At 35.4% G+C, this 26728-nt stretch overlaps 1 long non-coding RNA gene and 2 other non-coding genes across 3 annotated transcripts; 2 read left to right on the top strand and 1 right to left on the bottom strand.

The window, feature by feature from the left end:
- Positions 1–1088: 1088 nt before the first annotated feature.
- On the top strand, positions 1089–1195 carry LOC141663179 (small nucleolar RNA R71). The gene has a single exon (XR_012551262.1). It is a non-coding gene; the product is annotated as a small nucleolar RNA R71 (small nucleolar RNA).
- Positions 1196–4417: 3222 nt separating this feature from the next.
- Positions 4418–4524, bottom strand: LOC141663158 (small nucleolar RNA R71). Its single transcript, XR_012551242.1, has one exon. It is a non-coding gene; the product is annotated as a small nucleolar RNA R71 (small nucleolar RNA).
- An 18216-nt stretch (positions 4525–22740) lies between these two features.
- LOC141659628 (uncharacterized) lies at positions 22741–25821 on the top strand. Its single transcript, XR_012549828.1, has 3 exons — positions 22741–22867; positions 22953–23010; positions 25596–25821. It is a non-coding gene; the product is annotated as an uncharacterized LOC141659628 (long non-coding RNA).
- Positions 25822–26728: the final 907 nt, after the last annotated feature.

Raw genomic sequence — 26728 nt, 5'->3', positions numbered from 1 at the left:
AAGCTTTGGAGGAAACTTCTGTTGCAGCATAGCACTGCATTCCTCCGTGAGAGCAACAGTCTCTAAGTCATCAAGCTTCACTTTCCTAGAGAGAATATCTTTCATGAACTTCGCGTAACTAGGCATTTGTTCCAGAGCTTCAGCGAAAGGTATGTTGATGTGAAGTTTTTTGAACACCTCCAGAAACTTATCAAACTGCTTATCCAGCTTTTTCTTCTGCAGCCTCTTAGGAAAATGAGGTAGAAGATAGATTTGTTTCTCCCCTGTATTACCCTCAGGAGGAGTGTGCTCAACAGCACTCTTCCTTGGTTCCACTTCTGCTTCCTACTGCACTTCTTCTTCTTCAGCCTCAACTTCAGATTCTGGAGTCTTAGCTTTTTCAGTCCTTGCAACCTTACCAGACCTCAATGTAATTGCCTTAAAATGTTCTTTAGCTCAATCTGATTCTCCAAGGTCTTGATAGAAACAACCTTGCTCTTGCACATGAGCCTCAAATCCTCCAATTCAAATTTTTCATTAGCTTGTGGTAACTGCTGAAGTTGAAGTTGTTCCCTAGGGGCATATTGCGGTTGCTGAAAACCAGGAGGGTTATACTGCTTTGTTGTGTATGGCTGATAATATTGTTGCACCATATTCTGATCGTTACTCCAGCTGAAGTTAGGATGATTACAGTTATTTGGATGATAAGTGGCTGGAGCTTGTTGCTGTGATCTCCGAAAGTTACTCACAAATTGAGCTGATTCGCTAGAAATAGCACACTGCTCAGTTTCATGTGCCCCGCACAAAGCTCACAAACACTACTAATTTGATTAACTCCATAATTAGCCAAAGAGTCCACTTTCATCGTCAAAGATTGAAGTTGAGCAGCTATAGCAGTAGTTGTATCCACTTCCAGAATTCCTGCTACTTTGCCTTGCAACATTCTTTGTATAGGATTCTAGTATTCATTAGATTCCATGAGCTCAATCAACTCATTAGCTTCATTATAGCTTTTGGCCCATAAAGCTCCACCAGATGCTACATCAAGCATAGGTCTAGACTGAACGCCCAAACCATTGTAGAAATAGTTTATAATCATCCAATTAGGCATGCCATTATGTGGGCACTTCCTTAGCATCTCCTTGTATCGATCCCAAGCCTCACACAGAGATTTTCCAGTTTGCTGTGCAAACTCAGTAAAAGCATTCATGATTGCAGCGATCTTCTCTATAGGAAAGAATTTAGTGAGAAAATTTTGAGCAAGATCCTCCCATTTAGTGATAGACCCTGGTGGTAGATAATGTAACCAGCAGTTTACTTTATCCCTTAGAGAGAATGGGATAAGTCGTAGCTTGATAGCATCTTCAGTCACCCATTTGGATTTGAAAGTGTCGCAGATCTCGATGAAATCCCTGATGTGCATGTTGGGGTCTTCTGTAGGAGAACCCCCAAACTGAACTGACTTCTGTATCATCTGAATCGTGCTCGACTTGATCTCAAAAGTGTTAGCCGAGATGGATGGTTTAATCATGCTCGACTGAATATCATCGATCTTAGGCTGAGAATAGTCCATCAAAGCCTTAGGAATTTCTGCCTGATCTCCCATCACTACTAAAGATGGTTCCTTGACTTTCTCTTCTTCTTCTTCTACTTTCTCTTCGTCCTCAAAAACTTCCCTTCAAATCACTATAGCTTCTTCCTCGACTTGATCCAGATTTCTTTTACGCGCCCGCGAACGCGTATGCATACAGGCTCGCTAGAGTACCTGAAACACGACAAGGAAAAGAGTAGGCAAGTAACAATATCCGGGCCAATGAACTTTAGTGATCACTGATGAAAAACACATAAACTAAAAGTTAACACCGATCCCCGGCAGCGGCGCCAAAAACTTGTTAATCGCTAAACACGCGCTAATATTTCACACAAGTATACGCGTTCGCAAGTAATATAGAATTATTTCTAGTTCATTCCCATAGGGAATGGTTTAGGTTAATGATGTGATTGATGCACTTATGCAACAATGATATGGCTATTATTCAATGCTAAGACGAATAACAATTTGGGTTTTGATTATACTATGTTTAACTATTGAGAGTTATACTAGAGAACATTAACTAAGAGATTAAAAAGAGTTGAATAATATATAACACAAACATGGGATTCTAACTTCATTAAATACTTCATTCAATAGCCTTTTCGTTCTTAACCTTAGCATGTAATGGTGATGACACTAATCAGACAATAGGAAACTGCTAAATGAAAACTTTTGTTGCACGAATAACATACTGCCACACATCCACAAAAGAGATAGAAGCTGAATAGACACCAATTATATTAGGACCCTATATGTGTATATAATTTGACAACATAACTGTTTAATGCACAAGTTATCTATCGTGATTACATAGGGCAAGTAAGATGGTTAAAATTACCTACGAATCATGCATAACAATAACAGATGCACATATGCTAGCATGGCAAGTTCTAAATCCTTAAATTCACTATCGCTTCATTAAGAATTAACAAGCTATCTTATAAGTTCGTGACGCTCATAAGATGAATAAGCACAACCAAAACTAGGTTATCATACAATCACCACACACTAAGGCATCGAAATAAATTAACTAAAGAAATCCATAAATAAATCCGCTAGAACCCTACGATAACGATTAGCCCATAATCAGACTCAACATCAATGTAGGTTCCGATGAAAGCATGGTATATTAAATGTAGTCTTTATACTGAATAAATAATAAACTAAGTACGAAACAAGAGTATAGGTTCAAGAATAAGAAAACCAAGTACAAAACTTATTTTTTATAACACGACGTACCAGAGCGTAAGGAAAAGACCGTAGAGCAATATTCAACCAAGGCGAAGAAGATCTAGTTTATTCTTGTGATTCTTTGTTTTAAGTTGTAACTTTGGATGCTAGTTTTCTTATTCTTGAACCTATACTCTTGTTTCATACTTGGTTTTATTTAAGTATAAAGATTATGTTTATTATACTTTCATCGGAACCCATGTTGGTGATGAGTCCGATTATGGGCTAATCGTTATCATGGGTTTCTAACGGATTTATTTATGGATTTCTTTATTAATTCGTTTCGATGCCTTAATGTGTGGTGATTTTATGATAACCTAGTTTTGGTTGTGCTTATTCGTCTTATGAGCGTCGCAAACTTATAAGATAGTGTGTTAATCTTTAATGAAGCAAAAGTGAATTTAAGGATTTAGAACTTGTCATGATAGCATAGGTTCATGTAATTGTTATGCATGATTCATAGGTAATTTTAACCATCTCACTTGCCCTATGTAATCACGATAGATAACTTGTGCATTAAACGGTTATGTTGTCAAATTCTATAGATATATAGGGTCTCAATATAGATGTCTGGTAGTATGGTATTCGTACAACGAAAGTTGGCGTTTATCAGTTTTGTGTTATCTGATTAGTGTCATCACCATTACATGCTAAGGTTAAGAACGAAAAGGCTATAGAATAAACTATTTAATGAAGTTAGAAACCCATGTTTGTGTCATATATTATTCAACTCCCTTTAATCTCCTAGTTTATGTTCTTAGTATAATCTCTTAGTTAATCTTAGTTAAAAAACCTCAATTTGTTATTCGTCTTAGCATTGGATAATAACCATACTAGTGTTGCATAAATACATTAATTTAAATTAACCTAAACCAATCCCTGTGGGAACGAACTCGAATTTATTCTATATTACATATGATCACATATACTTGCGTGAATATTAGCACGTGTTTTAGCCCTAACAAGTTTTTGGCGCCGCTGCGGGGATATCGTTGTTAATTTTTAGTTTATGTGTTTGTCATCATTGGTCGTTAAAGTTCAGTGACTCGGACATTGTTACTTACTTAATTCCTTATCGTGTTTCAGGTACTCTAGTGAGTGTGTATGCATACGCGTTCTCGGTCTCGTAAGAGAACACTGGATCAAGCTGAGGAAGAAGTTGTAGTCGAGGAGAAAGTTGAAGAAGAGATATTAAATGAGAAAGAATAAGAGGTTCTTATTGCAATGGGAGAACCAGAAGCGAATCCAAGGGCTTTGATGGACTACTCTCAACTGAAGATCAATGATATTCAGTCTAGCATTGTTCGACCAGCCATCTCGGCTAATACCTTTGAAATCAAGTCGAGCACGATTCAGATAATACAAAACTCAGTTCAATTTGGGGGTTCTCCGACAGAAGACCCCAACATGCACCTCAGAGATTTCATCGAGATCTGCGACACTTTCAAGTTCAATGGATTTTCTGAAGATGCTATTAAGTTGAGGCTTTTCCCATTCTCTCTGCGGGATAAAGCTAAGTGCTGGTTACATTCTCTATCACCTGGGTCTATCACCAAATATGAGGATCTTGCGCAAAATTTCTTAACTAAATTCTTTCCTATGGCGAAGACTGCTGCAATCAGAAATACACTTACTCAATTTGCTCAGCAATCTGGAGAATCATTATGTGAGGCTTGGGATCGATATAAGGAGATGCTTAGGAAGTATCCTCATCATGGGATGCCTGACTAAATGATCATTAACTATTTCTATAATGGTTTGGGTGCTACTTCTAGACCCATGCTTGATGCGGTATCAGGAGGAGCCTTGTGGGCTAAAAACTATGATGAAGCTTATGAATTGATTGAACTAATGACTGTTAATGAATACCGGAATCCTACTCAGAGACTATCTCAGGGAAAGGTAACAGGAATTCTGGACATAGATACAGCTACTGCTATAGCTGCTCACCTTAAGGCTTTGACGATGAAGGTGGATTCTTTGGCTAATTATGGAGTTAATCAGATCACTTGTATATGTAAGCTTTGTGTTGGTGCCCATAAGACTGATCAGTGTGTCATTTCTAGTGAATCAGCTCATTTTGTGACCAACTTTCAGAGGTCACAACAACCTGTACCAGCCACCTATCATCCCAACAACCATAATCAACCTAACTTTAGCTGGAGCAATACTCAGAATACGGTTCAGCAGCCTTATCAGCAGTATCCAGCAATGCAGTACAACCATCCTGGTTTTCAGCAACCGTAATATGCACCAAGGCAGCAACTCCAGCTGTAACAGTCTAATGAAAAATCTGAATTGGAGGAGTTGAGGCTCATGTGCAAGAGCCAAGCGGTTTCTATCAAGATCATGGAAAATCAAATTGGACAAATTGCCAATGTCTTGTTAAATCGTCAACCTGGTACACTTTCTAGTGACACTGAAGTACGAGGAAAGAGGGAAGCTAAGGAGCAGGTAAAGGAAATTACATTAAGGTCTGGGAAGGATGCAAATCCCGAACACTGTCAAATTTCAGATGAAGAAGCTGTAGCTAAGGAAGAAGTGCAGAAGGAAGCTGAAGTGGAACCAAGGAAGACTAATGTTGAACACACTCATCCTGACAGTAATACAGCGGAGAAACAGATATATCCTCCACCTCCCTTTCCTAAGAGGCTGCAGAAGAAAAAGCTGGATAAGCAGTTTGAAAAGTTTCTGGAGGTGTTCAAGAAACTTCATATCAACATACACTTCACTGAAGCTCTTGAACAAATGCCTACTTATGCGAAGTTTATGAAAGGTATAATTTCTCGGAAAGTGAAGCTTGATGACTTAGAGACAGTTTCTCTCACGGAGGAATGCAGTGTTGTGCTGCAACATAAGTTACCTCTGAAACTTAAAGATCCTGGAAGCTTCACTATTCCTTGCACCATTGGAAAAGTGTCATTTGATGAATGCTTATGTGACTTGGGAGCTAGCATCAATCTGATGCCTTTGTCAATCTTCAAGAAGTCGGACTTACTTGATCCAAAACCTACTAATATGACTCTACAGCTGGCTGATCATTCTATTACATATTCGTGAGGCATTATTGAGGATGTTTTGGTCAAGGTGGATAAACTCATCTTTCTTGCTGATTTTGTAATTCTTGATTTCGAGGAGGATAAGAAGATTCCCATAATCTTGGGAAGACCGTTCTTGGCTACTGGTCGAACCTTGATAGATGTGCAGAAGGGTGAGCTCACCATGCGAGTGTTGGATCAGGATGTAACTTTTAATGTGTTCAATGCCATGAAATTCCTTACGTAAAATGAAGAGTGCTTAAAGGTGGAGTTGGTCAATTCTGTGGTTACTTCAGAACTTGATCAATTGCTAAGGTCTGATGCCTTAGAAAAGGCCTTGTTGGGGAATTCTGATAGTGAAGATGATGAGTAATTGCAATATCTGAATGCTTCTCCCTGGAAGAGGAAGATGGATATGCCTTTTGAATCTCTTGGAATGGAAGAGCTGAACAAATCTCCCAAGCACCTCAATCCATCTATTGAGGAAGCTACTACACTTGAGCTTAAACCATTACCTGAACACTTAAGGTATGCTTTTTTAGTTGATGTATCGACTTTGCATATTATTATTGCATCTAACCTTTTAGATAGTGATGAGGAAAAACTCTTAAGAATTCTGAGAGAGTTCAAATCGGCAATTGGATGGACAATAGCAGATATTAAGGGAATCAGACCTTCTTATTGTATGCATAAAATTCTGCTAGAGTAAGGTAACAAGCCTACTGTTAAGCAACAAAGAAGGCTGAATCCGATCATAAAAGAAGTTTTGAACAAGGAAATTCTCAAATGGTTGAATACAGGGATCATTTATCCCATTTCTGAAAGTTCTTGGGTGAGTCCAGTTCAGTGTGTGCCAAAGAAAGGAGGTATCACCGTTGTTACTGATGAGAAGAATGAGCTCATTCCTACTTGAATAGTCACAGGGTGGAGAGTTTACATGGATTACAGGAAGCTAAACAAGACCACGAGAAAGGATCACTTCCCTCTGCCATTTATTGATCAGATGCTTGACAGATTGGCTGGGCATGAGTACTACTGTCTTCTGGATGGCTATTCGGGCTATAATCAGATTTGCATTGCTCCGGAAGATCATAAAAAGACTACTTTAACTTGTTCATTGGTACTTTCGCCTTTAGAAGAGTTTCTTTTGGTTTGTGTGGGGTATCGACCATATTTCAGAGATGCATGATGGTTATCTTCTCTGACCTGATTGGTCAGAATGCGGAGGTATTCATGGATGACTTCTCTGTGTTTGGCGATTCATTTGATGAGTGATTGCAGAATCTTGGTGACATTCTTAAAAGGTGTGTTGAGACCAATTTGGTTCTCAACTGGGAGAAATGTCACTTTATGGTGCAACAAAGCATTATTCTTGGTCACAAGTTCTCTAGTAAGGGTCTTGAGGTGGACAAAGCCAAGGTGGGGGTCAATGAAAATCTTCCCCCACCAAATTCTGTTAAGGGAGTTCGCAGCTTTCTTGGACATGCGGGTTTCTATAGGCGGTTCATCAAGGACTTTTCAAAAATCTCTAAACCTTTATGCAATCTTCTAGAGAAGGATGTCCCGTTCAAGTTTGATGACGAGGGCTTAACTGCTTTTGAGTTCTTGAAGAAGAGTTTGATCACGACACCTGATTGGAATGAACCTTTTGAGATGATATGCGATGCAAGTGACTATGCAGTTGGAGCAGTTCTTGGGCAGAGAAAGAACAACATATTTTATGTGGTCTACTATGCTAGTAAGACCCTCAATGATGCTCAACTGAATTACACTACTAAAGATATTTAACTTCTGGCTATTTTCTACAGTTTTGAGAAGTTTTGATCTTATTTGCTTGGGACGAAGGTGACAGTTTTCACGGATCACGCTACAATTGGATATCTCATCTCGAAGAAGGATTCAAAGCCTAGATTGATTAGATGGGTTCTTTTGCTTCAGGAGTTTGAATTAGAGATCAAGGACAGAAAAGGTACTTAGAATCAAGACGCTGATCATCTATCTCATTTGGAAGATCCAAGTGCAACTTCACAAGATAAGGCATTGATAAATGAGTTTTTTCCCAATGAGCAGTTGTTTCGAGTGCAAGAGGAAAAACCGTGGTTTGCAGATATTGTGAACTACCTTGTGAGTAATATCATGCCTCCAGACTTGTCGTACGCTCAAAGGAAGAAGTTTCTTCATGAGGTGAAGTGGTACATGTGGGATGAACCATACTAGTTTAGGCAAGGAACTGACCAAATCATCAGGAGATGTATTTCATACAACGAAATGGGGGGAATCTTGCGAGACTGTCATACTACTATTTATGGAGGCCACTATAGTGGAGAAAAGACAATAGCTCGGGTCCTTCAAGCGGGATTCTTTTGGCCTACATTGTTTAAGGATGCGCATCACGTTGTTTTGAAGTGTGATTCATGCCAACGTGTGGGTAATATGTCCAAGAGGGATGAGATGCCTCTTAATATGCTTCTCGAGGTTAAAGTCTTTGATGTTTGGGGAATCGACTTTATGGGGTCGTTTGTCTCATCTTGTAATAACCAGTATATCTTGTTGGGAGTCGATTATGTGTTGAAATGGGTGGAAGTCAAGGCTTTGCCGACAAATAATGCAAAATTAGTGCTTAATTTTCTTCATAAGCAGATATTCACAAGATTTGGGACTCCAATAGTCATAATCAGTGACGAGGGATCGCATTTTTATAATCGCAAGTTCACTGCCATGATGCAAAGGTATAATGTGAATCATCGTATTGCAACAGCCTACCATCCTCAGACTAATGGTCAAGCTGAGGTGTCGAACAGGGAGATCAATAATATTCTAGAGAAAGTTATGTGTCCATCAAGGATGGATTGGTCCTTGAAGCTTGATGAAGCTGTTTGGGCATATAGAACAATATACAAGACTCCGTTGGGAATGTCACCATTTCAGTTGGTTTATGGTAAGGGGTGTCATTTTCCTGTGGAGCTCGAGCATAAAGCGTATTGGGCTTTGAAGAAGTTGAACCTTGATTTGGATGTAGCTGGTAAGAAGAGAATGCTTCAATTGAATGAACTCGACGAATTTCGGCTTCAAGCGTATGAAAATAATAAAATGTACAAGGAGAAAGTCAAGAGGTGGCACGATAGGGGTCTAGTGCTCAAGTCATTTATGCGGGGACAACAAATTCTGTTATATTACTCTCGTCTCCATCATTTTCCTGGAAAATTGAAGTCAAGATGGTCCGGGCCTTTCATAATCAAAACGGTGTTTCCGCATGGAGCTGTGGAGATTTTTGAGAATGATCTATGCCAAACATTCAAGGTAAATTGTCAGAGGTTGAAGCACTACTATGGGGATATGGCAAACCGTGAGGTGGTTAGTGTTGTTTTATTGTCTACCTGATCTCGAGATTCTACGTCAAGCTAACAACGTAAACCAAGCGCTTCTTGGGAGGCAACCCAAGTTTGTTGTACATTAGTAGGTAGAGGAAGCTGAAAGGAAAGAGAAAAACATAAAAAAAAACAGAAAATTTCAGGGCCAAGTACAGTAGCACGGCACACCCGCGCTATAGAGCGGGGCGGCCGTGCTGAAATTCCAAAAACTGTGTGCGCTCGCGCTTCCTGGCGGGGAGGCAGTTCCGAAATGTCAGTAGCACGGCGTGCCCGCGCCAAGATCGCGTGCGGCTGCGCTGGGTCCTTGTATGTGAAAAGTAAATTACAAGGAAGAAAAGAAGAGAAATTCGGGATTTTAATACAAAATCAATTCCCACCCAAATTTTACTCTTCCACATCCCAAATTTTCCTCTCCAAATTAAACCCATTATTCCCATTATTGACATAATCAATTTCCACTCCTTTTCCATAAATAATTCTCTCTCAATCTCCTATATATACATACACTTATACACAAACTTCTCCATCACTTCTCATATTCTCAAGCACACAAATCTCTCTTACAAACTTCTACTCTCACAAACTTATTCAATCTCAATGGCACCAAAAAGACAGCAAACTCAAGTAAGTAGCAACACCACCGATTCTTCGAGTGCATATGGTGTGAGGCATAGGTTTTCAACTCCCGAGGCTGAGGCGGAGTATGTGAGGCTTTTTTCGAAGCCTATAGCCAAGGAGCGTAGTTTTCTGCCATCGGGGAAATATGGTAAGTTGTTGGAGATGATCTTGGAGATGGGCTGGGTTGTTTTTTGCGAGACACCCGTTGCTGTACCCATAAGTGTGGTACGTCAGTTTTCTGCTAATGCTAAGGCGGTGAAGAATGGTTTCACCGTGGTGAGGAGGATGACGGTGGACTACAGTGCGGAGGCGATTCGTAGGGTGATTGAGCAGCCCGAGAGGAAGGATGAACATGAGAATTGGAACGAGAAAACTCCGAAGGAGTTTAACTTGGATTAGATTGTTGCTATCCTTTGTGTGCCTGAGACTCATTGTAAGTTCAAGAAGGGAATGAATAAGTATGCCACGTTCCCTGCTTCGTGCATGAACAGGTTTGCATGTGCATGGAATTCTTTTATTTATACTAATATCATGCCATCTTCTCACATGCATGAGATTACCGTGGAGCGTGCGCATTTATTGTGGGGTATTCTGCAGGGAGACTATGTGGATCTTGGGATGGTGATGCATTAGGGTATTCTAAGGTTCTTGCGAGGGAGTACTACGTGTTCAATACCCTATGCGTCCATTGTGACGAAGTTGTGTGTGGCGGTTGGCGTTCGTTAGCCCACACATGAGCAGCTGCAGCTCCCTAGTGCTCCGATTGATAGTTCGACATGGTTAAATATGACTGAGTGGTATAGTGGGAAGCCCGATCCTAAGGGGCTTGGATATTCTTATGACCATCTGCGAGGTGGTAGGCCAGCGGATCAGACTTATGCTAGTGGGACTTCGCAGGCTCGTCGAGCAGCATGGAGAGCTCGGTTGGGAGAGGAGGCTGGTCCTTCGGGATCACAGTAGCAGCAGTAGCAGGAGAAAGCACAGGGCAGTGCTGGTTTGAGTACGATGCAGTATAGGCATTTAGGTAGGAGGATGGATGCGATGCATGACATCCATAGTAGGTTTGCACATGACCTCACCCAAGCGTTGGGGAATGCTTTCAGAGCCACATGAGTTGACATCCAGTGGCCGGTATTCGGTGAGGATTCTGTGTATCTTCCTCCAGACACTCCTAACACTCCACCCCTTGAGGGTGATGATCCTGGTTCTGATTAGGTATCCCTGATTCCTTGCTATTACCTTCATTGAGAATAGTGGATATTTTAAGTTTGGGTGTAGTAGTTAAGGATTATGTGTTTATGTGAGTCTCATATTATCGCATATTCATGCTAGTTTAGTTCATATAGTTGCATATTTTCAATGTAGTAGTTTTTTATTTTTGTAGTTTTATGATAGTTGTTGCATATAGTTTCATGCATTTGCATAATAACATAATCCCTTAGATGATTTTCCGATTAATTTATGATATTGATGCTAGTGTAGTAATGTCGTGTTTAGTGATGTTAAGTCTTATCGAGTTGATTTGCATGCTAGAGACAATTGTATTTCACTAAGTCTTATAGGTTGCTTGAGGGCTAGACCATGGTCATGGTTTAATTGGTTTGTCGAGGTTTAATCGCTTGTTTATTTTTAGAATTTAGGATATTCTCTTAATAATTAAATAACATGGATATTTAAAAATTGGAGAAAATTGGATTTCATTGCTAGTTGTTATGGCTAGGTGTCAAATGGCTAGTAGCCGGCTCATTTTATATGAGTAGTCTAGGTTGAACGAGATGGGGCGAAACGCACTCGTTCAGAAATTTATTAAAAAAAGAAGTAGAAAAAAAGAAAAAAAACAAGAAAAGAAAAAAAAATGTGTTTATGCATAATTGATCATGATTGGGCTCTTTAATACTCGAGTTATTAAGTTCTTAGGGGACTTTGTGCCTAGTGACCTAAGGCTTTTTATAGTCTGGGATCCACTAACCTAACGCTCGCTATATGGGTATTATTATATAAGTCTTTTGTGGACCTCACTCATTGCACGGTTAAATAAGCATAATTATGTTATTTTTATGTTATGAATAAAAGCATGAATCCATGTAAAACTACGATATTAGAATTGAAGTGTTATAAGTTATTTTGAGTCTAGCTTTTATTCTATTATAACCTTGTGATTGCCTTGATGAGTAGTGTGTCATGTTTATTGATCTAGATTGTGATAGTATATCTGTAAGCATTTTCACACACGCACATTTCTGGCTTGTAGGTTGATTTGTAGGGCTTGATTAATCTTTGTGCGAATAACTACATTTGTTGAGATGTTGCTTGTTGATTGGTTTAGTTATTCTATGGGGATCGTTGCATTCATTTAGTTTTCATTCATGCATTTTTATTTCTTATTCTTAGAGTCTGTTTATGCTTGAGGACAAGCATCGGTTCAAGTTTGGGGGTATGTTGAGTGGCATGTATGACACTTTATAACGCTCCATAAAGCTTTGGATTGATGTTTTGTACTCAAATTGTTATGTTTTTAACGTATTTTTGTAGTGTTTTTGCATTTCAGGCATTTATCAGGAATACAGGTGAATTAGCATTATTTGGATGCTAATATGGTGTTAGGATGGTATCTAGAATAAAAGCTCATGAAAAGACCAACTCAAACCAACAAAAAAAAGAAAGAAATCATAAATTTCTCCAGAGACACGGTGCGCCCGGGCTGTAGTAGCGCACGGTCGCGCCCAAAGAGCAGAATGTCAGCGCGCCCGCGCTGGTCAAGCCCGCGGTCGCGCTAGGTCGGGTAAATAAAATCATGTTTCTTCTAGAATTTTGATCCATTGGACTTCTACTCTGCATGGGATGCTATACATACATAACTTATGCTCGTTTTTTATAACAAGATGTACCAGAGCTTAGGGAGAAGGCGTAAGAAGACCGCAGAGCACAATTCAACCAAGGCGAAGAAGATCTAGTTTATTCTTGTGATTCTTTGTTTTAAGTTGTAACTTTGGATGCTAGTTTTCTTATTCGTGAACCTATACTCTTGTTTCGTGCTTGCTTTTATTTAAGTATAAAGACTACGTTTATTATACAATGCTTTTATCGGAACCCACGTTGATGATGAGTCCGATTATGGGCTAATGGTTATCATGGGGTTCTAACGGATTTATTTATAAATTTCTTTAGTTAATTAGTTTCGATGCCTTAGTGTGTGGTGATTGTATGATAAACTAGTTTGGTTGTACTTATTCGTCTTATGAGCGTCGCAAACTTATAAGATAGTGTGTTAATCTTGAATGAAGCTAAAGTGAATTTAAGGATTTAGAACTTGCCATGCCAACATAGGTTCATGTAATTGTTATGCATGATTCATAGGTAATTTTAACCATCTTTCTTTCCCTATGTAATCACGATAGATAACTTGTGCATTAAACCATTATGTTGTCAAATTCTATAGACATATAAGGTCTCAATATAATTGGTGTCTATTCAGCTTCTATTTCTTTTGTGGATGTCTAGTAGTATGGTACTCGTACAATGAAAGTTAGCATTTATCAGTTTTGTGTTATCTCATTAGTGTCATCACCATTACATGTTAAGGTTAAGAATGAAAAGGCTATAGAATGAAGTATTTAATGAAGTTAGAATCTCATGTTTGTGTCATATATTATTCAACTCTCTTTAATCTCCTAGTTTATGTTCTTAGTATAATCTCTTAGTTAATCTTAGTTAAACGACCTCAATTTATTATTCGTCTTAGCATTGGATAATAACCATACTAGTGTTGTATAAATACATTGATTGAAATTATCCTAAACCAATAACTGTGGAAATGAACTAGAATTTATTCTATATTACTTGCGATCGTGTATACTTGCATGAATATTATCGCGTGTTTTGCCCTAACAGTTGCACAATGACCTCGTATTAATTAAGAGAATAAAAAAATATGTAGTGAATATAATTACATGATAGTCTGGCATTATATGAATGATTTTATTTATATTTTACCCACTTGGCAGATGTTTAAATAAAAATATTCCTGAAGGATCTAAACCGCAGGAAGCGTTAAATCAAGTTCTCAAGAACTAGTCCTATCAAATTGTTAAGGGTTTCGGGCCAGTAGTCTGACATAAAACTTCATCAAATATATTGTTGTTTTATTTAATGCTTATCAAATTATGATTGTACATCAGAGTATCTACCAGCATAAGAAGGTGTATGTGAATTATACGTACTAATATTTTTTGAAGGTAATATGTAATGTGATAGGTGATAACTCATGTAAATCTCTGGCCAGAGTGGATGGAAATTAGAGTGTGTTTCTAATTGACATTTGAATAAATTTCATCTCATAATCAAAATACATTGGGATTATTGAGTTTATTTTGTAAGTTATGAAGTTTGTCTATCACTTCAGAATTTCCCTAGAATAATGCATATTTTGAAGGGGAAAACCACTTTTAAGTGGGGGCTAAAATATTTTACAAAGAATGCTCATAAGTTACGACTTATAAAAGTTGATTAGATATAAATTCTAGAAGGATAATAAATATACACTTGGGACATGGGTTCATACAATATTCATAAACATAATTTCTTCCCCGAAGGAAGATGATAATCACCACTATGAAAACTTTAAAATAATATTTTTGGTCCTGAAGTACCACACATCATATTTTAACAAGATATTGATTTATATTATTTTTAATATCCCAATTTAATTAATAAATTTACAAGCATTCATTAAAGCAAGCCCAATCTAAAAGAATAGGAGTCCTGAAGGTACACGAATATTTTTCACTGATATTCACTAATGTATTCGAAAAAAGTTTGAATTGATTTTTTGCAAGTGCAAAGTGTTTACTCTGAATCTTATAAGTTGGTCTCATTTTGAAAAACAAATATCACATATTATGATGATGTTATTATTTTGGAATATTATGAAACTAACAATTGCAAGAACTTTGCATAATCATATTGTGCATATGGAAACTCTTGATAGTAGTCATATTTGTCTATGTCAATGATTGAAGATCTGACATGGTACTATAAGATGTGGTTTATTCGTAAAGATTGAAGTTATATACTACACAACTCAATGGAGATACAACAATGATTTACTTTACAGGGCCAGGCGCTATAAACAACTATATCTAAGACGTTTTACAAGATTTTATACTACATAATCATCAGGGGGAGATATATGCGCGCCACACTCTTTTTTTATAACCATATTTTTTTCCCACGGGGTTTTCCTAGTAAGGTTTTTAATGAGGCAGCATCATGTGTGCATTATGAAATAATGTTTTTGTTCTTTCACTAGGTTTTTTACCCACCGGGGTTTCCAGTAAGGCTATAACGAGACATTGTTTCATATAACGGATATTCAAGAGAAATTTTTTCATATGACGGACATCCAAGGAGGAGTGTTATGAATAATGTGGATGTCATTTGGCCTTTCAAGTCTTTAGACTTTTAATTTTTCCAATCTTTAACTCTATACTTTTGACCTTTTCTATTCATGTGACTCTTGACTTTTTAGGTACTTGTAACCTTTCACTTGTAAGCCTATAAATAGGCACCATATGTGAGCATGATTATACACACACTTGAATGAATACAATATTCTCTACTTGATCTCTCTCTTTCTCAGATATCTATTATATAGATATTATAATATATTTCTAAACTCTGCAAATTTTTATTCTTTATATTAAAATTTATTTTTAGACTTATTCGCTTCTTATTTCCATTCAGATTTTATATTCATCTTGAATTGTTTTATTATCTAAATATTCAGGGACATCTTGCATGTTCTTAGGTTAGATGGTAAAATTTCTTGACTGAAAGAATATTCCCATTAAATTAGCATTATATTTTGATATAATTCAAATACAAGAAGGTATTTCCTGACAAAAAAATTAAATAGAACACATAGAGTATGTCTTGTTCGTGCTAATGCCTATGGACCGTTGTATCTTTAACACGCTTACTTACCAGTTAGCATTGTAGATGTGATCAATTAAAGAATAAAGAGTTCCTATGATCATGGTATAAGGTCATCCACATACTAGAAATATGCAATCATCAGGCTCGAGAGACGGTTGAGATTTTTACTCAAAAACTGATTACCAAAACAAAGATGTCCCGATAATTTACATTTAATTTATTTTTTCTGTTACTGTAGATATAATTTCATTTTATAAATATGTAGGTAAATCTGGTAGGTACTGTATAGTATAGAAGAAGATCGTACATTTTAAAATAAACAAATTTAAAGTGATGACAATCATTATATTTTATAAGTAGATATTTATTATTAATTTATCCCTACCTTTTAAGTTATTTTGTATGAAATTGGTATTTTATTTCAGGTGTTTTAACGTTTTATTCGAGGAATGAAGAAATATTGGATTGGAGTTTAAATTTAATCTTTTGGAGTCAATTCATTGAAAATTCGGATTTTTAGACAAGATTTGTGGTCTTTACTATTTGGACTATACTGGGAGTTCTACAAGTCCGTTTTAGGCCCAGAAGCAGTCGTTGAAAAGTTTAGAAAGAGGCCCAAAATTCTATCTGGGGCCTGATATTTGTATATGCTCTGAAGAAACTGGAACCATTCAATGAAGTGAGCCCACGAATTTCTAATTAAATATTACTCTATTTATAATTATTTATTTTATCCCTATTTTTGCATTTAAAACTCTTGTATTATATTATACCCAGAAAATAGAAACATGTTAGATAGCAGTTAGAGAATTAGACATGTAGGTGGTTTTAGACAGAGAACATCCGAGAGAAGAAAAACAAGAGAAGACACTTGTAGAAGACACAAACCCCTTAGATCAAGAAAATTGAATCCGCATAACGAGTTATATCCTTCCTTCATCTTCATTATTCATTTGTTTTGTTTTTTTATGATTCTTGATCTTTTATATAAGTATTCTATTCGATTCTCTATTTAATGTTCACTATGGTTGATTATATTGATTTGTGTGTAATGCTTCTCCAAGTGTAATTAACTTTGAGATTGATTTCTTAATTTGGCTCATGCTTGGAAGTGACAGCCCAAGTTTAGAGTCAATCAATATAACTTGATATTAACATATGTGTTATTTTGTGATTACGATAGGGAATAAACCTAATCTCCTTGAGTAGTCAAATTAGGGTAACATGCTAATACTGGTCATGAATTTTAATTCCGCACATGAATACAGGAGTTAATATTATGAGTTAGAATCACTTGAGATTAATATGAAAGTGATTATTGATGTACCGTAGACTAGAGATCAAACATTTAAATAGAGATGACAATGAATGCTTATTAAATTTTAGAAGAAGTTAAAGGCCTAGATACTTTCTATCTTTTTTAATTCTCAAATTTATTTATATATTTTTATAATTAGGAGTAGGTTATCATATTATTTAAATTATAATTTATTTAACTTGAATTGAGAGAAAAATAGTATTTGATATTTAACAACCTAAATTTGTCCTCGTCAGAATGAAATTATTATACTACTTGTTTGATGCGTGCACTTGCGTTGGTAAAAATTGATAAAAATATTTCATAATATTAAAACTATATCATACCTAATAAAATGATAGAGATGTTACATTGAAATGTTTTTGATTGTCTGCCAAGTAGTTGATGAATTTATTGTTGTAAGTTGGACTAAATGTATTCACGCATGTTAAGTGATTTTGTGTTGATTTTTTTATTTGAGAGGTGTAATACTATGTTCTTGTGAACACATTTTCACTAGCAAGTTGAAGTTATTAAACTCAATGAATGTCTTAAGTAATTAAAAGGACATAAAATATGTGCAAAATGTGTAGGTTTTCATGCTTTGAGTACAAGAAAGAGCACTAAAAAGAATATTTTCTTGTGGCTGGGATGGATTTATGACCTTTGAGACCAAGTGAGATTTTGATGTTATATGTATATCTTTTGCATCTTATTCATTTACTTGTGTGTCTAGATTGTATTTGCATCGCTAGCATTTTTCTTAGACCTTTCTTGATATACATAATATTGAATAATTGATAACATGATAAAGGAAAATATGATTAACCATACATTATCCCATTATAACATGCCTTATATATATGATCCATTAGTGGCCCTTTGAGTTTACTCATTTTTTTGTGATACATCATATTATGTACCTAAACCCATTTCTTCTTTTGACCTAATATAATTTTGATCCCAACTTGTCAAAGGATGGTGAAATAAGGAGGAAATAATAAGGTGTGATAGGTAGGTTACCTGAGATCATATATTTGATCAATGAGAATGTTGAGATTTTTTGTATTTGCTTAGTACGTGTTCTTCAGACATTTAGAGAATCACAGTGATTGTACATACATTAGTGTTTTGCTTATAGCTCTCTAAAAAAAATGCAAGGCAAAAAAAAGAAAAAAATCAGAAACAAATGATGGCCATAAATTTATATTCATGACCATCAAAAAATATAAATGCCATAAAAAAATTGTGTAAGAGTTTTTGTTTTATTTTTTGTTATTTGTATTTTGATTTGTTGTCTCAAGCTAAGTAAATTACATGTACATATTTGTAGGGATGGCAATCGGGTCGGATCAGATCGGGTATTGCAGAATCCATATCCAAACCCCAAACTTTTATCCATACCCGAACCCGACCCGAACCCAAAAAATACCTAAAAATGAATACCCAAACTCAATCCATCATATTTCAGATCGGATTTGGATATACCCGAAACCCGAAACTTTTTTGAATTGGATATTCATACCCGAACCCGAACCCGAAATCAAAAAATTTGTATAATTATTGATATTGCAAGTGGTTGGGATCGAACACGTGACTTGCAGAGAAAGAGTTTTAACTTGTCATCTTCAACCACTCCACCACATCATTAATTGTGTTATTTTATGTATAGCTAATATTGAAAAAATCAACCCAATTGATACCCAGTTTTTTAGATTTATCATTAAAAGATGTTTTGTTAACTTTATAAACCTTATTACCCGTTTAAATGATTGAATAATTATATTTCATTGAACTCTATAATTAGTTAATTTTTAACATAAATAGAAAAGTATATGTTCAAAAAATTATATAATAATATGTATAATGTATATTATCTAAAATTATATATATATATATAATATTATAATGTGTAATATATAAAATTCTAATATTATATATATTTAATAATTCGGGTTTTTTTTATTTCGGGTTCGGATCGGGTTTTAGATTTTGGATCGGGTTTCGGATCGGTATACCTAATATCCAAATCCACATCCAAAAATTTTCGGGTTTAAAAATTGAATCCATATCCAAATCTAAATCCAAAAAATCGGGTTCGGTAAGTCCAAAATTTCGGGTTTCGAATCGGGTATCCGTCAGATCGGATTATTTTGCCATCCCTAATATTTGTCCTAGTGTGGGGAATGGGTAGATTGTGTGATTGATTGTGGGAAATCACTAGTTTTTGACAATTCTCCCTATTTAACTTTTCTGGACATACCTTGTCCCTAGCCTCATTACAACCCGAGTAAAAGTCCTTCTGATTATCATTATCCATGCATGTTGTGTTCTAGTTTGATCGATGCCAAGTGTCAAGCGTGCTTATGTTTACGATGGTTTGAGTGATACACTACACCTATTCTTGAACGTAATTTCCTTGTGAGTGAAAGGTGATGTATTACTTGTCATACTTATAAGAATCCCAAGTTTTCTTGATAGTATACTCTTGTAGGATTAGCATGATTACCAAATTTTTTTACACTTGACGTGGACTTTTGAGTACACCTTGATACTTGAGTTGCGATAGCATTTTTTATCTTGTTTGTGTGGAGTTACATTGGCATGCATCAAATACTTGGCAGACCAAACACATTTATTTTTATTTTCATCTTTGTTAATTTACATGAGCTAGATGGATTTTGTGGGTACATTCACTATAGGCCCTCATTAGACAAAACTCATCCAACTAGATATGTCTACAGGTTTAATGGCTTGTTATATATGTTCAATGCAATTAGTCGCCTACGAAAGTGGTGTTAATAAGTTAAGAATGTGGTTTTTATGTTCTTTCTTTGCCCGAGGACGTGCAAAACCTTACGTGTGGGGATATTTGATAAGTGGATATTTATTATTAATTTATCCCTACATTATAAGTTATTTTTTATAAAATTGGTATTTTTATTTGATGTGTTTAATATTTTATTGTAGGAATGAAGAAATAATAGATTGGAGCTTAAATTGAATCTTTTGAAGTCAATTCATTGAAAATTCGGATTTTTGACAAGATTTGCAGTCTTTACTATTTGGGTTATATCGGGAGGTCTACAAATCATTTTAGGCCCAGAAGTAGTCGTTGAAAAGTTTGGAAAGAGGTACACAATTCTATCTTGGGCATGATAGCAGTTAGAGAAGTAGACATGTGGGTAGTTTTAGACAAAGAACAGTCGAGAGAAGAAAAATAAAAGAATACACTTGTAGTTACACAAACCCCTTATATCAAAAAGATTGAAGCCACATCACGAGTTCTATCCTTCATCTTCTTCATTGATTTGTTTTATTTCTTTATGATGTTAAACTATCTTTTATCCAGTACTTTAATGGATTCTTGATTTTTTATATAAGTATTCTTTTCGATTCTATATTTTATGTTCACTATGGTTAATTATATTGATTTGTGTGTAATGCTTCTCAAAGAGTAATTAACTTTGAGATTAATTTTTTAATTTGAGTCATACTTGAAAGAGACAACCTAAGTTTAGAACCAATCAATATAACTTGAGATTAACATATGAGTTAATTTGTGTTTAGGATAGCAAAATACCTAAACAACTCGAGTAGTCAAATTATGGTAATGAGCTAATAATGCTCATGAATTTTAGGAATATGTGAGTTAATATCACGAGTAATCAATTATGATTCAAAATGTCAAAGTGAATATTGATGTATCCTATACTAGAGATCAAAACATTAAAATAGAGATGACAATGAATGCTTGTTAAACTTTATAAGAAGTTAAAGGCCAAAATACTTTTTATCTTCTTTGATTCTCAAGTTTATTTGTATATTTTTATAATCATGAGTAGGTTATCATATTGTTTAAATCATAATTTATTTAATTTGAATTGAGAGAAAAATAACATTCGATATTTAAGAACTTAAATTAGTCCTCGTGGGAACGAAATTAGTATACTGCATGTTTGATACGTGCAATTGCGTTAACCTTTCTAAAATCGATAACAATATTTCATAATAATAAATATATATTTCACAAATTTTGAGTTAGAAAAAGATTGTACAAATTAAAAAAAATAAAACTATTAAAAGTGATGACAATACATTTTATAACATTCAAAATATATTGCACAAACAACTTATATTTAAAAACTACTAGAGTTTTCAAAACACAAAATTTGAGAAGTCGAATAATAATATACACATCGTTTAATTCATTCTCACAAACCTGGACTAGTATGAAAATTTAACGGAGAAAGATCGAGTGAGAACATGAGGTTCATCATCCCAAAAAGTGTATGCTCCTTGATCAAAATTCTGAGTACAAGTGTATATTCAACATAAGCTAAAGAAAGTTGATTATTATGATTCAGAGCATCTCCAATGCTACAAAACCCTTAGGTAAATAATCTAGTTGGCATCTAGGTGTCAAATATGTGGCATATTTAGATAATATGTAAATAAAATTACACTCCAACCATGTATCCCCTTAGTAAAAATTATACAGAATTATTTTTAGTTGGCTATATTTGGCCAACCAAAAAAACCCTTAGGTATAACTTTACATAATCATAATATAGATAATACCATAGGAGTGTATATCAAACCCCTTAGATAAAATTTTACAAAATGGTAATAACCAACCATTATGGCCAACCATTTTGCATTTTACGATTGGAGATGCTCTAAGAGATAACATTGATGTGGTGCGCTATAGCATCTTGTGTTAGTTATGAACCAAATAAGGCCCAACGAATGAAGGCTCATTAAGCTTCTCTACCACTGGGGACAAGGCCCATCGAGCTTCTTATCCATTAGTCCGAAGGCCAAAGCCCACTACTCTACCCTACCGTTGGAAATTAATAAATAATCAAAACGTCTCCCCCTTTCTCGCCTTAACGGTCATTCACACTACAAGCATAACGGAAAAATCATTCATTAGAGGTTTGGGTATAAATACTCAATGGAAAGTAAGAAACGGATAACTTTTTACGGATATTCTCTCTACTATCTCTACTTTCTTGTATTTCCAAACCCACCTTATGTAATAACCCCAATTTTTGGAATTTTTGAAACCCTTATTAATAGTGCTTTTGCTGAGTATGCGGAATAAGAAAATTTTTCATACCACACTATGTAGGGGTTCTTCTATTGTTATTCTGAGATCTTATTAGTACTTTATATAGGATATAAGTGTATGTAAAGATCGTCAGAATCCAAATTCGGATTTTTCCCGAAAATCTACCAGATACAGAAAGAACTGAGTATAAGGTAATAGAATAAAAAGGATTTAAATTCAAGGATTATAAGAGAGGATCATAAAATGAATATAATGTATTGAGAAAGGTTAAGGAAACCTAAGTAATAAGATCTCGTATATGATCCCTCAAACGACGAACGAAAACAAAAGATAAGCGAACCGTATAACAGATCAGCGGTCATTAGCCAAGTAATTAAGGGATTAATCAAAAAGGTAGTGGATGAAGATGTCATCACATGACACAAGCTTGCTTGCATAAGCATGACAAAGGAGTTTTGTTTGTTGGGTGATTTTGGGCCATACAAAATTAACCATGGTAAAAAGGTTAAAACAAATTTCAAGACAAAAAGAAGAATCAACCAAGCAAATAATATAAATCAAAAAGAGAAGAGTTGACTTTGCAAGAAGAAGCTCTCGGCCAAAATAAACACAGCAACTTCAAACTGCCATATCTCCTTCAATACTCACTCAAATGTTGTGTTCTACAGCTCGTTTGAAAGGTATTGAGATGGCCTACAACTCTTGTTCACAAGTCTCATCCAAATAAGTACGGTAAGACCCTCATTTTTACAGTTCTTTCAATCGGACTTTTAGAAACTTTAAAGCCTAACTTTGTGTTCTTGATTTCTTTGGAAAGATCAAGCTTGTAGGAGGCTCCATAAGGCTTCCTAGCAACTTAACACCTTCCAATAAAGGTATAAATCTTCACACCCTTTAGTAATAAGTTTGAATGTTGAAGTTTGGAGATGGTTTGGATGGATGAGTAGTAATTTGAATGATAAGCATGATTCGAACTTTAATTGTTAAGTAGTTTAGTTGAATTTGGATGTATTATAATATATGATTGGATTGAGATCCTTGAGCTTATTATAAATGAAATCAGTAGCATTGATGTGTATCTTGAGTTTTTATTGATTGGTAGTTGGATTGATATGATTTGGAATGGTAAAAATTTGGGAAATCGCGTAAACATAGCCGTCGTAATGTCCGATTTACTTTAGACTATTTTTGCTCTTAACATCAGGACCAGAAAACTCACTGCTAGGTTTTGAACATTGCCATGATTAGATAGTTCATGTTACGAGCTTCATTTTGATATGTAGTTCGTTTGATTCCGATGTACGGTTTAGGAGAAACGACCGTTTTAAGTAACGACGTTTCGCGAACGAATGATTACCCCTCGCCTTACTTTGAAACATAGGTTAAAGACCTAAAAGGACTAATTGGAGTATGAAACATTTATATAAAGTGTGTTAGGCAGTTGGTAAGGCACTCGCAAAAGAATCGCCTTAAAACTCGTAATGGTTAATTTATTAAAAATGGTGGAGCCGAGGGTACTCGAGCGACTTAAGAGAATCAGTAAGCGCAAAGCGAACATTAGAGTCTAAATTGGTTAAAGTATAGATTTATAAGTGACTTTGGTTTAATTCCAACTTATATGTTGTTTATAGGTTACCAGACTCGTCCCAAGCCATTTATAACCCCCAGTCGCTCAGGCAAGTTTTCTATCCGTTATACTGTTGTTGTGATGTATACATTTGTATATGCATTATCTTGTGATAGATGCATAATGGTTATTTAGCAAATTCTTGCGATATATTGTAGCATGTGATATGGTATATATGCATGCCTGTTTCGTATTCTTGATATATATATCTGTTAATTCAGTTGATAATACCTATGCTAGAGATAAGCGGTAATTTGCATATACCCTTAGTATAGGGGACCCAAAGGTGAACTTTTTCTAAAACCGGGAGTCGAGGCTCCCGAGTATAATATATATATATTTATATATATATATATGAATAGTTTTCAAAACTATGAATCGAATAAGGTTTATTCGATAACTTTATTTTATTATTGAATATTATCTTGAATATTCATTCGAGGGCTTATGACCCCGTTTATTTTATTATTGAATATTATTTTGAATATTCATTCGAGGACTTATGACTCTGATTATTTACTAAATAATATTCTTTATTTTATTAAAGAATAATGAGTCGATAACCAAACTTACTTTTGATTATTCAAATAAAGATAGTACTTCCGTATAAGTATATCTTTGGTTATTTAATAATCATTTTAAGTATAAGTTTTACAACTTCTACTTCAATTATTTTTATAAAGATTATTCTTTATAGGAATATTATTTAAATAATAATATTCAGATATTTTCTAATATATTGGGACTGATTTATTAAATCAGCATCACTCCAAACATTCTTAAAAAATGTTTTGCGAGACTTCAAAATGATTTTAAAAGTTAGAGCGGATCCCAAAACTCATTTTTATATTTAAGATCCTCCTTTTGTAGGGGATTTAAATACTCGCTCAAAACCTGAGGGATCCGGCTCTGTGGTATGTTTTATATTCGCAACAAGGTTGTTATTTTGATAAAAGAGTTTTTGATTACTTACCCAATACTCGGGAAGTAAAATTCTTGGAACAAGTTAATCCATTAACAGGCATCGCCTGGAAAATATCGGTGAGTTTTCCTTTCCAACTAGATACGACTTCTTGGTGGAGCCGTATCAATAAGTTTCTACTTGGGGAAAGTGGGGACGAACTTTACGTTTCAGAGTCATGGATTTTATCTGAACTAGGAGTGGCGTAAGTGGTCGAGTGGCGCCGGCCCAGCCTTATTATATTGGCCCAAATGGCCTGGAAGTTCCGCAAGACGGTACATTCCTTAGGAGTCCAGTGTTCGGTTGACAAGTAAATCCGACAGGTTCTCCTCTACATGTAGAAAATGGTGGGGTTGTACTACTGCGACTGATCATCATAAGTGGTCTTCCTGACGCGACAAACTCCCGTAATGAGTTCATCATCCAGTTGGACAATTCTGCAACACTACCCAGAGCATTTCGATCGAAGGGCTACGAATGGGTGGTTGTCGAAGCTTTGACAAAGTCAAATAGTTTTAATGGTGTTCCCATTGAATGAAGTATCTAGTAACTTCATTTCCTTTAAAAATGTTTCAAAGATTGAATCTATTCAAGTCTTAACTTGTGGTCTCATCTATGGGATGACCTTTTGAAACTTATTATACTTTGAACAGTAATAGTTCAAGTAGATTTCTAAAAATGGTATAAGTATAATGAAGTAATTGGTAACTTCATCTTCCTTAAAACTTATATCCAGTAAGTAATTACTTTACACTTGATAAAGGATTCTAGTAAGTTATCCATTTAGATACTTGCATTATTGTTTACACTATATATTATCTTGCGAGCTGTAATGCTCACTCTTGCTTCATTTCTTCATCACACAACAACAGTTAGGAAAGATGATCAGACTCAAGCAGACCCAGCGCAAGCGCGTGGAAAGCGTCCCGCGTCTTCCCGTTGATGTTGTAGCTGCTATAGCTGCAGAGGTAGATCTATTAGTAGATCAGGCATTCTACTTTTGGGAACCAAATATTGTATAATTATAACTTGTGGCAGATAATGACAATTAACTGTAAATTTATCAAGTAATCATTTTGGGTTGTAATAACTTTTAAATTGTGGATTAAAGGACTTGTACTTATTTCAATTTCATCTCTGATACTATAACGGGTTGTGGTGTGTGTTAGTGTGGGGTCACAGCATGAGGTTATTTATTATTAATTAAGTGAAGTGATATTGTGGAAAGAAAGACCGTGATGACCCGGATTCCCGACCCCGGATCTGGGGGTGTTACACCTTACTTCCAAATTACCGAAGCTGTCAGGTGATTACCGAAGGCTGTTCTTGTTAGAACGAAGGTTTTTCTTGCCTATCTAAGCGTAACAACTTGTTTTGTTTTCTATTATTAGCTTCCTCCACAGAGCTGTCCATTTAGGCAAGCTACGTCTGATCTACTGAGAATTGGCCAATTGCTCCAACTGGTAGTGATTTCTCCGACCAAATTGGATGGTTTTATTCAGTCACCAGCTTCTGCACTTGATCACTTCCATTTATGATCAGTTGCTTCTACAATTATATTATATCTTCATTAGCATAGTTTTAGGAGGTTTTAAGTATATGCGTGTATGATATTTTGGTATATCAGTGCGTGTGCGTGTTAACAAATTGGTAGTATAAATTTATGAGACATAGAAATCAAAATGTGTGTAGCATGAATATATTTGATACGAGTAAAGCAATGATGTAATAAGGGTCGTATATAGAGGTTATTATGCGTAAGGTTGGTTTTAAAAACATGATGAGTCTATGTTAGCTGCACATGTACGTATGCTTCTAGAAATGGGCGACACTTGGACTCTTTGGGTGGAAGTTTAGATAAATATAACTACTAAAAAATTCAATGTAATAAGATTTATATTCTTTGCAAGTGCCCAACTATTGATTGACAGTTTACATGACTTTTGAAAGAAATCTTATAAGAGCAAGGAACTTTTAGGGATGATATACTCATCTTTAAGTTTTA

The sequence above is a fragment of the Apium graveolens genome, chromosome 5 (genome assembly GCF_009905375.1).
Source record: "Apium graveolens cultivar Ventura chromosome 5, ASM990537v1, whole genome shotgun sequence".
NCBI classification, from domain to species: Eukaryota; Viridiplantae; Streptophyta; class Magnoliopsida; order Apiales; family Apiaceae; genus Apium; species Apium graveolens.
Note: the sequence above shows the minus strand (reverse complement) of the source record. Positions and strands in the feature narration are given on the sequence as shown.